A 10839-nucleotide genomic window follows, 5' to 3' on the forward strand; every position below is an offset into this window, starting at 1 on the left:
GGTTAACAGAAGAAGACGATTTGATAGAGTTTTGATAGATTAGGGATTGTAGAGGGTTAGTTGAATTGGGAAAGTGGGATAAATGGATAAAGATAATGGGTTTGACTTTTGAGAAGTTGATATTTTGACGAAGTCAGCAGCAGATTTATGTTTAAGTAGAAACCGGGCTATTTCCGGTTTAACCCTGTTTAATCCGGTTTTTCTGAGACCGGACCGTAAACCCGGAATTAAATAAATTGAAGTCCCGGAAACCGGACCTGTACGCAACAGGTCTACCCCTGAACCGGACCGGTTTATCCGGTTCCGGTCAAAAATCCGGTCGGACCGGTAAAATGCACACTCCTATTTGCAGCATCCTTGAAATATATTTCACCAATGTATGTCCTTTGATCAAGCATTCCGACGCAACTAGCAAATTCAAACCTTCACATGACTGACAATTAAAAATGACGAGTGTTACGAGATTATATAAGTTGAAAGCAGAATATAAATCAAACTACTCATATAAATCTGCTTAGTGAATGAAAATGAGGGTGAGTTATTAGCCAGTAGAAAACCACGGTACTAGAGTTTTGCACTGACAAGCTTATAGAGGAATTTATGACATTCAAAGCAGGCCACAATTGTCTCATATGACCTTTATTTTGCTCATTTACCAGAATGTCAAGTACTGATTGTGATTAGTGCTCATAATATACAATAAGCCGTTGAGCTTTCTGATGCTGCCTCTTTAACAACAGTTTCTGTATCAGTTGCCCCTCTCAAAAAAACCAAAACCCTTATACTAATCAAACAATTACAGAAAATAACAGAAGTTATAAAGCACAGTCATAGAATATTATCAAAAATATGAAGTTAGCCCTCCAAAAGAAAAACTGCAAAACGGTGAGAGACGACAACACACAGCTATAGAAAAAAAAAAAAGAGAGACAAAGGATTATGAGACACTATTGGGAAAGGGTGAAAGTGTGAAAGGACTAAAAGCTAATTACCTCATTATTGGCATTATCAGAATCTTCATCAAAACCACCTTCATTGGATCTATAATCACTAGAGTTAAGATCACTTGAGCTTTCGTTTAAGCTACGTTATAGAGTTTCTCAAAATTAAGCTAATTCCTCTTGTGAGACCTGGACATCCGGAGACGTTTTAAGGAAGCACATGCGTTTGGTCTGAGTGAATGCATATGAGTAACAAACTAACCAAAGCAAACAACCTATGGGTGATAAAATATAAAATTAATGGCAATGATTTCAACCTACGGGTGAAAAAATATAGAGATCGAAAAACATCATTGTGCAGCATCATTGATCAGCAACGATTCTTAAGAGATGTACATAAGCATCAACCAATTGCAGCGTTTTCGTAAGCAGAGATGAACTAATATAAAGCAATGAAAACATAAAATTAATGGCAATGATTTCAACATCTACACAAACTAAGGTATTTACGTAAAATTCCAAAACAATGAGCACTATGAACACAATTGCAACTAGTATAATTGATTTAAAACACAATCAATTTACAAGAAATAGAAACAGTAACCCAAAACCCCTAGAACAAGGCAAATTTGTAAATCCATTATCAAAAACCAAAATAGCATGCCATGAACAAATTCAAAATAATTTCATATTTGAGCTCAAACATAAAAATCAGTACAATACCCAACATAAATAAAGCCCTTTTATAATTGTGGAAATCAACATCAACTTTTCTCATAAAAAAATGTGAAAATCGGCATCTATATAACTGTCAATATTTGATAATCCCTTGAAGGGGTCAATTCTATTAGCTTGGAATATATACATGTACAACCCTAATATTGTTAGCTATAAACAAGGAAAGGATCAAGGCCTATCTATAACTACAAAGATTACATATCAAATATATTCCTAAATATATACAAAGAATATATTTGCTAACACACCCCCGCAGTTGGAGCGGTAGGAGACCGGACGCTCAAACTGGACTTAAAACGATCAAATAAGTGGCGGGGAAGACCTTTGGTGAAGATGTCGGCATACTGATACTCAGACGGAACATGAAGAACCCGAACTTCACCAATTTTTACCTTATCCCGGACAAAGTGGATGTCGATTTCGACATGTTTTGTGCGTTGATGTTGCACCGGGTTGCTTGACAAATACACCGCGGAAATATTGTCACAGAAAACAAGTGTAGACCGTACAATAGGAACATGTAGCTCAAGGAGTAAATTACGTAACCAACTTGTTTCGGGAACGGCGTAAGCGACACCGCGGTATTCGGCCTCAGCACTGGACTTGGACACCGTAGGCTGACGTTTCGATGACCAAGAGACCAAATTGTCTCCCAAAAAGACACAGTAGCCCGAAGTAGAGTGTCGGGAGTCGGGACAACCACCTCAATCAGCATCAGAATATGCCGTGAGATTAAAAGACCGGTTGAGGCGAATAGTGAGGCCTTGAGAAGTCGTGCCCTTTAGGTAGCGAATGATGCGTTTTAAAAATTGAAAATGAGAGGCACGAGGGTCATGCATAAAGAGGCATACCTGTTGGACCGCATAAGCAATGTCGGGCCGAGTGATAGTCAAGTATTGAAGGGCACCGGCAAGGCTTCGATAGAGACCCGGGTCCTCAACAGAGGGACCAGTCGACGCACTGAGCTTCGATCCAGGTTCGACAGGCGTATTGCACGGCTTACAATCAGCCATTTTAGCTCGGTTAATGATATCCTTGGCATATTGTGCTTGTGACAATAATAAACCGTGAGAAGTGCGAGTCACATGTATACCTAAGAAATGATGGAGTTGGCCGAGATCTTTCATGGCAAATTCCCGTGACAGACGGGTAATAATGTCACGTAGTAGTGTAGGATTAGAGGCCGTAAGAACAATATCGTCAACGTAGAGCAACAAATAGGCCGTGGCAGTGTCCGTTTTATAGACAAATAAAGAGGAGTCACACACACTGCTAACAAATCCCTGCGTAAGAATAAACGTGGCAAAGCGATGAAACCAAGCGCGGGGCGCTTGTTTAAGACCATAGAGAGACTTACGCAACTTACAAACGTGACCGGGCATAGTAGGATCAACAAACCCAGGTGGTTGATGCATATAGACAGTTTCCTCCAAGTTGCCGTGTAAAAAAGCGTTTTTCACATCCAGTTGATGAATTGGCCAGGACTTGGAAATTGCAATGCTAAGTACTGTCCGTATAGTAGTGGGCTTGACAACCGGGCTAAATGTTTCGTCACAATCAATTCCCACCTGTTGAGTCTTGCCATTGACGACAAGCCTAGCTTTATAGCGCTCAAGGGAACCATCAGCCTGAAATTTATGACGAAATAACCACATACAACGAATAATAGACGCGTCAGTCGGGCGAGGGACAAGATCCCAAGTATTATTTTCCTTTAATGCGGAAAATTCGTCCTGCATAGCTTTAGACCAGTTAGGGTCCTTAAGGGCAAGGGTAGGTGATTTTGGTAGAGGGGAAACCGGTAAGGAGGGAGAGGAGGTGATTAAAGCTTTGGGTTTAAAGATGCCGTGCATAGCACGAGTGGACATCACATGAGTGGGGATAGGGGCAGGGCGATGTGGTGGTGGTGGTGGCGGTGGTGTTTGGGGAGGCGAGGCAGGGGTTATGGGGGAGGCAGGTGTTGCGGGTGAGGCTGGAGTGGACGTGGGAGGGCTGGTTGAGGGAGGGGACTGGGGAGGAGAGGTGCGGGGTGAGGCAGGGGGGGTTTGTGGTTGTGGGGAAGGGGTTGGGTCATAGGTGAGGGTGTCGTGTATGGCAGGGGAAATGAGGTCAGGGTCGCGGGTAGGCAGGGTAATGGGGGAGGGGACTTTACTGTGTAGGACATCCGCGAAAGGGAACGAAGTTTCATCGAACGTGACATGACGAGATATAATGATTTTACCAGTGGTTATATCAAGACACCGGTACCCACGTTGGTTGGGCGGGTACCCGAGGAAGACACAACGGATGGAACGAGGGGCAAGCTTATGAGGCCGAGTGGCGGAAATGTTGGGAAACAGGCGCACCCAAAGACACGGAGGTGGTCGTAAGAGGGATGTTTAAGATAGAGAGCGGAAGCTGGTGAGTTGTTGTGAAGTGTGGTAGTGGGTAGAATGTTGTGAAGATGGGTGGCGGTGTGGAGGGCATCGACCCAATATTGGGAAGGGACGGACGCGTGTTGAAGGAGGACATTGGTGATGTCATTTAGTCGTTGGATCATCCGCTCGGACTTGCCGTTTTGAGGTGATGTTTGTGGGCATGAGAAACGAAAGACAAGACCGTGTTGACGGGCGAAGGTATGGAACGAGCTATTATCAAATTCGTGACCTAAGTCACATTGGAAGCATTTTATTTTGGTATGAAATTGTGTTTGAACAAAGTTATGAAATTGTAGGAATTTTTCGAATACTTGTGATTTAAATTTAAGCGGAAAAATCCAAACAAATTGGGTGAAATTGTCGATGAGAAGCATGTAGTATTTGTAGCCTTGTTTGCTTAAAATCGGTGAGGTCCATAAATCACTGTGTACTATATCAAATGGAGCAATAGTTTTAGATTGAGATTCATAAAATGGAAGACGCTTACTTTTGCTAACTTGACAAGACACACAAAGGCTAGAAATAGTATTCTTATTACATTTAATACGACTCGATAGAGCATGTAAAGTAGATGCCCCGGGATGACCGAGACGAGAGTGCCACACATTTTGGCCGTGAGCAAGGAGGGCAGTGGGTTGACTCGTGTTTGGGCTTGAGGTGACGGGGTAGAGTTCGCCTTTACTGTCACTCCGCATAATCAGGTTCCCAGTCGGAATATCCTTCACAGAAAAGCCAAAAGGATCAAATTCAACGCTAACATTATTATCTTTAGTGAATTGACGGACGGAAATTAAGTTTTTAATAATGCTAGGGGTGTGAAGGACATGGCGTAAATGTAGGGTACGGTTAGAATTTTGAAGTTTAGTATGACCCGAACCCATAACCGGAATGCTATTGCCGTTACCGACATAAATAGAACGAACTTTGCTCACATTAAGAGGAGAAGATATCATACCTGGGTCGGAAGTCAAGTGAGACGACGCGCCCGTATCCATGTACCAAGGGTCCATATTATTCTGCACCGACAAAGCTTGAAACACTTGTGACAAATCAGTAGGTTGAGGGGCCTCGTTTTCAAGCACATACGCCTGACCCTGTGGAGCACGATATTGGTTGTTGCGTTGAAACCGTGGCTGCTGTTGGGGTCGATATTGTGGTGGTGGTGCAGTAGGCCAAGGAGCGGTCCAACCCGGGTAAGTGGGGTATGGACACGGTGGTGGGGTCCACTGGGCAGGCTAGCCTGGGTGAGGGGTCCATGAGTATTGTGGAGACATTTGGGGCATTGAACCAGGGGCATTACCATTGTTATTTTGCTTATTATTATTGTTATTGCGACGGTAATTACGATTGCCATTGTTGTTATTATTTTGGGATTGACGGGTTGGGGCCGAATTGGGCTTATGATTTGGGTCGACCCAATTATCAGTGGGTGGAGCCGTGGGGGCCGCCAAAGCAGTGGCGGTGTCATCGCATCCGGCTTTGCGATGTTGTTCTAATTCTAACATACTACGAGCAGTTTCGAAATTAGGGGAGGTTTGATTAATATAAGAAGCAACAGTGTCGTACTCACTAGGCAAACCTCGAACCAATTGTATGACGAGCCGACGATCGGTGACTGCTGCATCAACATCCTTAAGCATCCCAGCGAGTTCTCGAAGGCGCGTGCAATATGCCTCCAAAGACGGCATATTCCCGAGGCGAAGGGAATTAAATTCCGATTCGAGAGCGGCGGCGCGAGCCCCTTTATTGTTGTTGAAGATGTTTTGAACCCGGAGCCATGCTGCGCGGGCTGTCGACTCGTCTTCAATAACACGGGGCAAGAGTTCATCGCTTAGTGTACCGTAAATCCATTGCAAAACATGGGCGTCGATCTTCTTCCAAGCACCGTATGACGCATCCGTTTCAGCAGGGGTCGGCGTCCCGTCGATGTGATCGAGAACGTCATGTCCCTCCGCGTGAAGACGGAATAGGCGAACCCAAGTGGCGTAGGTGACTTTGGTACCGTCGAGAACGCGAACTTTGTTTTGAATGTTCGTTACAGTGAACACGGGGTGAAGGTTTGATTTTGATTGTGAAGAGGAAGAATCGCCATCTTTGGCCATGGATTCAGATGGCAGGGAATGACAGGCGGATCGAAAAGATGAAGGAAACGAATTTCACTTCAGAAACCTGATACCATGTCAATATTTGATAATCCCTTGAAGGGGTCAATTCTATTAGCTTGGAATATATACATGTACAACCCTAATATTGTTAGCTATAAACAAGGAAAGGATCAAGGCCTATCTATAACTACAAAGATTACATATCAAATATATTCCTAAATATATACAAAGAATATATTTGCTAACAATAACGTTGATTTGTTTCTATTTTGATGTTTTATGGTAAAGTTGTGATCTTTTACTGCTCTAATAACAATACGGTGAAAATTAGAGGAAAAAGACCCCCAATTTCAATGCGAAAAACATAAGAATCAATATAGTTATAGCTTTTAGACCATCACGATATACTAAGAAAATACAATTAAGGGAAAAATCATACCTAATTATAAGTAAATCATCTCGTTTGCTGGTTGTGTGAAATTCAACTGTTCAGAAAAGGAAAATTGGGTGACGGAGGTTATTGCTTTTCTCTCTAAGAGTTTTTACTTAATACTTGAAAACTTGAAAATAAGATGGCGGTGAATCTTGAAAATTTCCCTGCGTTCTATTTTACCTCCTCAAGGGCGCTATTGTGAAGCACTATCTAAAAGCGCCTCATTTTTAGCACTAAGTTGCTCAGCCCAGCACTTTTTGATAGAAGCATCGTAACACACTACATGAGGGCTGATTTATATCGACGACGTTTTAGTAAATATTGACGACGTTTTTCATAAAAAAGATGATGACTGCCCTTTTGACTTTCTCTCTCTAAAAAAATTTCTCTCAAACTCAACTAAATTAAAAACAAAAAACAACAACAACAACAATTAACAATATGTCGGATCTCGATTCAACGGTACGTAAACAACTTAATCATTTGCTTAATTTTTCAATTTTTTTTTTTCCGCATCGTTCATTCTATTCGATAGTTGAATTACTTGACGTATTAACTTAGTAGTAGCGAATGTTTGAATTTGTTGCGTAATCTGAAAATTGTCCCCCGAAAGGATGAACCATGGCCAAAAGTTGGAAACCAACGTTCAGACCATGGTCCAAACGTTAGAAACCAACGTTTGCCACGGACCAAACGAAGGATTTTCACGTTTGGCCATGGTCCAACGTAGGAATTCAATGTTTGGCCGTGGTCAAACGTTGGAATTCTTAGTTTGGCCGTGGTCAAACGTTGGATTTCATTGTTTGGCCGTGCTCAAATGTTGATTTTCATTGTTTGGCAGTGGATTAAAGTTGGTTTTCGTTGTTCGTCCGTGGTTGATTGATAGAAAGTAATGTTTGGCTGCGGTCGTTTGTTGGGTCTCGTGTTTTAGGCATGAATTACTCGTTTTCTACTCGTTTTTACATGTTTTTCTTTCGTTTTACGCAATTTATGTAGTTTATGAATCCTTTTTATTGTCTTACTATGGTCCTTATTGCTTGTAACAGGAATCGTGGGAGGATTTTGGCGAGAATCCAATTGATGACAACATGTTGTTCTAGACTACTATAGATTTCGAAACGCGTGACGATGCTTTCAATTGGGCTCAGAAAATCGCATTCGAGAATGGGTTTGCTTTGGTTAAAGCAAATAACGGAGCCAAAAATAGGAAAAGGAACGGGTTGTTGGCAAGTTATTTTCGATGTAAAAGACATGGTAAACCAAAAGAATCGGACGATCTTGAAAAGCCAAGGAGGTCGCAGAAGTGTTCATGCAAGTTTCGTATTCGTGCCGTTCAAAATTTCGTGTCTAAAAATGATAAAGAGACAGTGGTGTGGAACATTGTAACCTCCGAGAGTCCTGGACTACACAACCACAACGTAGCCGTTTATAAGGACGGGGATCGACACTTTGCGGGATTGGACGCGGAAGAGAAGACATATGTTAGGCAACAAACATTGGCCGGGGTTCTACAGAGGGATATTAAAAATGGTCTTCATTTGAGAACCCCCGAAAAACCTCAACCGTCAAGCACCCAACTATATAATGAAACAAGGAAAATTAGGAAAGAAGTTATGGGTGAAAGAAACACTACTCAGCAAATGTTGGCTCTAGCGGTGGAAGCGAAATACGTCCACTTCTACGAGATTGATTCCGAGTCAAAAGAGTTGACTCACATTTTCATGGCTCATCCTGAAGCGATTAAGTTGTTCCGGGCTTATCCTTATGTCGTCCTCATGGATTCGACTTATAAAACAAACATTTACAAGAATTCACTCATTGAGATGGTTGGTGTGACACCCACGGGATCTTCCTTCTTAATTGCATGTTCGATGATTCCTACCGAGTCTGACGTGAATTACAAGTGGCTGTTGAGAAAGTTAGATGCGATTTTAGATGTCGCCGGAGTAGCGTCCCCTGCTGTATTTGTCACCGACCGGGAATTGGGTTTGATCAGCGCTCTTGAGCAAGTATTTCCCCGGGCTGAGCATTTATTGTGTAGATGGCATGTTAACAAAGCCATCAATGCAAAAGCCTTGACATCATTCAGAACTGAAAGTATGAGGAAATATGTCATTTCAAATGAAGAAGACGGTTGGTTTAAGGTGATCAATTCAGTTACCGAGGAATCGTTTCAGCGTGCTTGGGTGTGTTTCCAACGTAAGTGGCCGATTATGTCCGATTATGTACGGACAGCTTGGGGTCAACACGCAGGGAAGTTCGTTTTATGCTATACAAACGAGGTCTTACATTTTGGTAACACGACAACTTCCCGTGTTGAGTCAGCACATTCTCTATTGAAGGCTTGGTTGAAGTCAAAGCATCTCACACTTGACTCCATGTGGTCCCGTATCCACGACATGCTTGAAAGTCAACACTCGAAGATTAAGAAAGAACTCGAAGATGAAATGAGTAAACCAACGAGAACATCTTGTACTTTCTCCTTATTGCAAGGAAACGTGTCTACTAAGGCCATAGAGTTAAAGGAGAAAGAACTTACTAGAGGCCTTGGTTTGGGTATCGGAGTGGACGATTGATGCCGACACATGATACGAACGACTCATGGATTACCTTGTGCATGCAATTTGGCATCTTTGCACTGAAGAGGTAGGAGGGTCCATCTCGAGGATATTCATGTCTTTTGGAAGACATTGGTGTATAATATTCCTCAACAAATGCCGAAAAATGACGGTGATTTATGGGAGAAATTAGTGGATGATGTGAGGTACAGTGACCCGGTTAAACTAAGGGCGGCCATAGACTTGTTGCGTGATTTCCAGCACCCGGAGGACCAAGAGATTTTGCCACCCCTATTAATGAGCACCCGAAAGGTCGTGCGAGAGGTTCAACAACTAGAAACAAGCCGGGTTTTGAGCATGCAGAAAGGAAGTTCGGGACACCAAGTACTCACTTTTCAACAAATGCAGATCAATCACAACAAAGACTTGGTGATTTCGAATCAGGACCTCCCGGTGCTCCTTTGGGAAAGAACTTTACCATTGGCCTTATATCAACATGGGCCAAACGGTGGGGTATTCCTGAGGTTTTGTGGGGCCACTTCGATGGTTGGGTGGATGTTGGAGATGACGGTCATTGTGGATTCCGGGTAATATCACATGCCCAGCGGGGCCAAGAGACAGATTATATAGTTATGCGGGAATGGTGTTCGAGGGAGATGAGGACCGACTTTATCTACGCAGAGTTGTATGGAGGTTTTCAATCACCAATCAGCGGTGTGTCAGGGTTGGATAAAGCACTTCGACGAGTTGAGTTTTTTCAGCAGATTAGTTGTGGGCCGGACCATTGGATGTGTAGCGATGATTTGCTAGTTTTTGCAACGCTGTTCAACTGGACGATATGTGTGATTGGTCATACACTGCGAGACGGGAAGAATGTTTGGGAAGGAAGTTGCAAAACTATCATGCCATTAAAGACCCGAGTGGAAGGCCGACTACCGTGTGGTATTTTGTGGTTTGTCCTACATCATAGCCATTGGATGCGGTTGCATTCTAGAAGCCCCCCTGAGAGTCTCCCTATGCCGCCACTTGATCCAGCTTGGTTGACCTTCCGAGATCCCAGTGTTGTTCACCTAAAGACTTTGTACCAACATAACATTGACATTTGGCAAGCGTTCATGTTAGAATCTCCGAGAAGACGTCGTAAAAGTCCAGTCTTTGATAGTCCGACAGTTATCTCAGTTAATAGTTGTTCGTAGTGAAAAAACTATTAAGTTCACTTGTGTAATGTAATATATTATTGAAAAGCATAACAATGATTTTACTAATTTCTGAAATTTCTGGAATTCATTACAACTAATACAAATTTGGAAATTTTTGCAAATACTCACTACTTCATAACAATGGCTAACATAAGAAACACAAACAAATACAAGATACACTTGAAATAAAACTTCATCATCTTTGACAAACTCGAAATTTCCTCTTTCAAACCTATCACTTGACGTTATCATTCAAGAATAACCGTTATAAAACTTCATCATCTTTGACAAAAAAAACCGTTATAATTCAAAAATAACCTTTATAATTCAAAAAAACCGTTAGATTTCAAAAATAACCGTTATAATTCAAAAATAACCGTTGTAATTCAAAAATAACCGTTAAATTTCAAAAATAGCCGTTATCATTCAAGAATAGCCGTTATAGTTA

The 10839-nt window shown here is 42.2% G+C and overlaps 1 long non-coding RNA gene across 1 annotated transcript; it reads right to left on the reverse strand.

Moving 5' to 3' along the window:
- Positions 1-348: 348 nt before the first annotated feature.
- On the reverse strand, positions 349-6833 carry LOC141598227 (uncharacterized). Its single transcript, XR_012523350.1, has 3 exons — positions 6641-6833; positions 993-1130; positions 349-433 (listed from the first exon to the last, which is right to left on the reverse strand). It is a non-coding gene; the product is annotated as an uncharacterized LOC141598227 (long non-coding RNA).
- Positions 6834-10839: the final 4006 nt, after the last annotated feature.

Source organism: Silene latifolia, chromosome 9 (assembly GCF_048544455.1).
Source record: "Silene latifolia isolate original U9 population chromosome 9, ASM4854445v1, whole genome shotgun sequence".
Classification (NCBI taxonomy): domain Eukaryota; kingdom Viridiplantae; phylum Streptophyta; class Magnoliopsida; order Caryophyllales; family Caryophyllaceae; genus Silene; species Silene latifolia.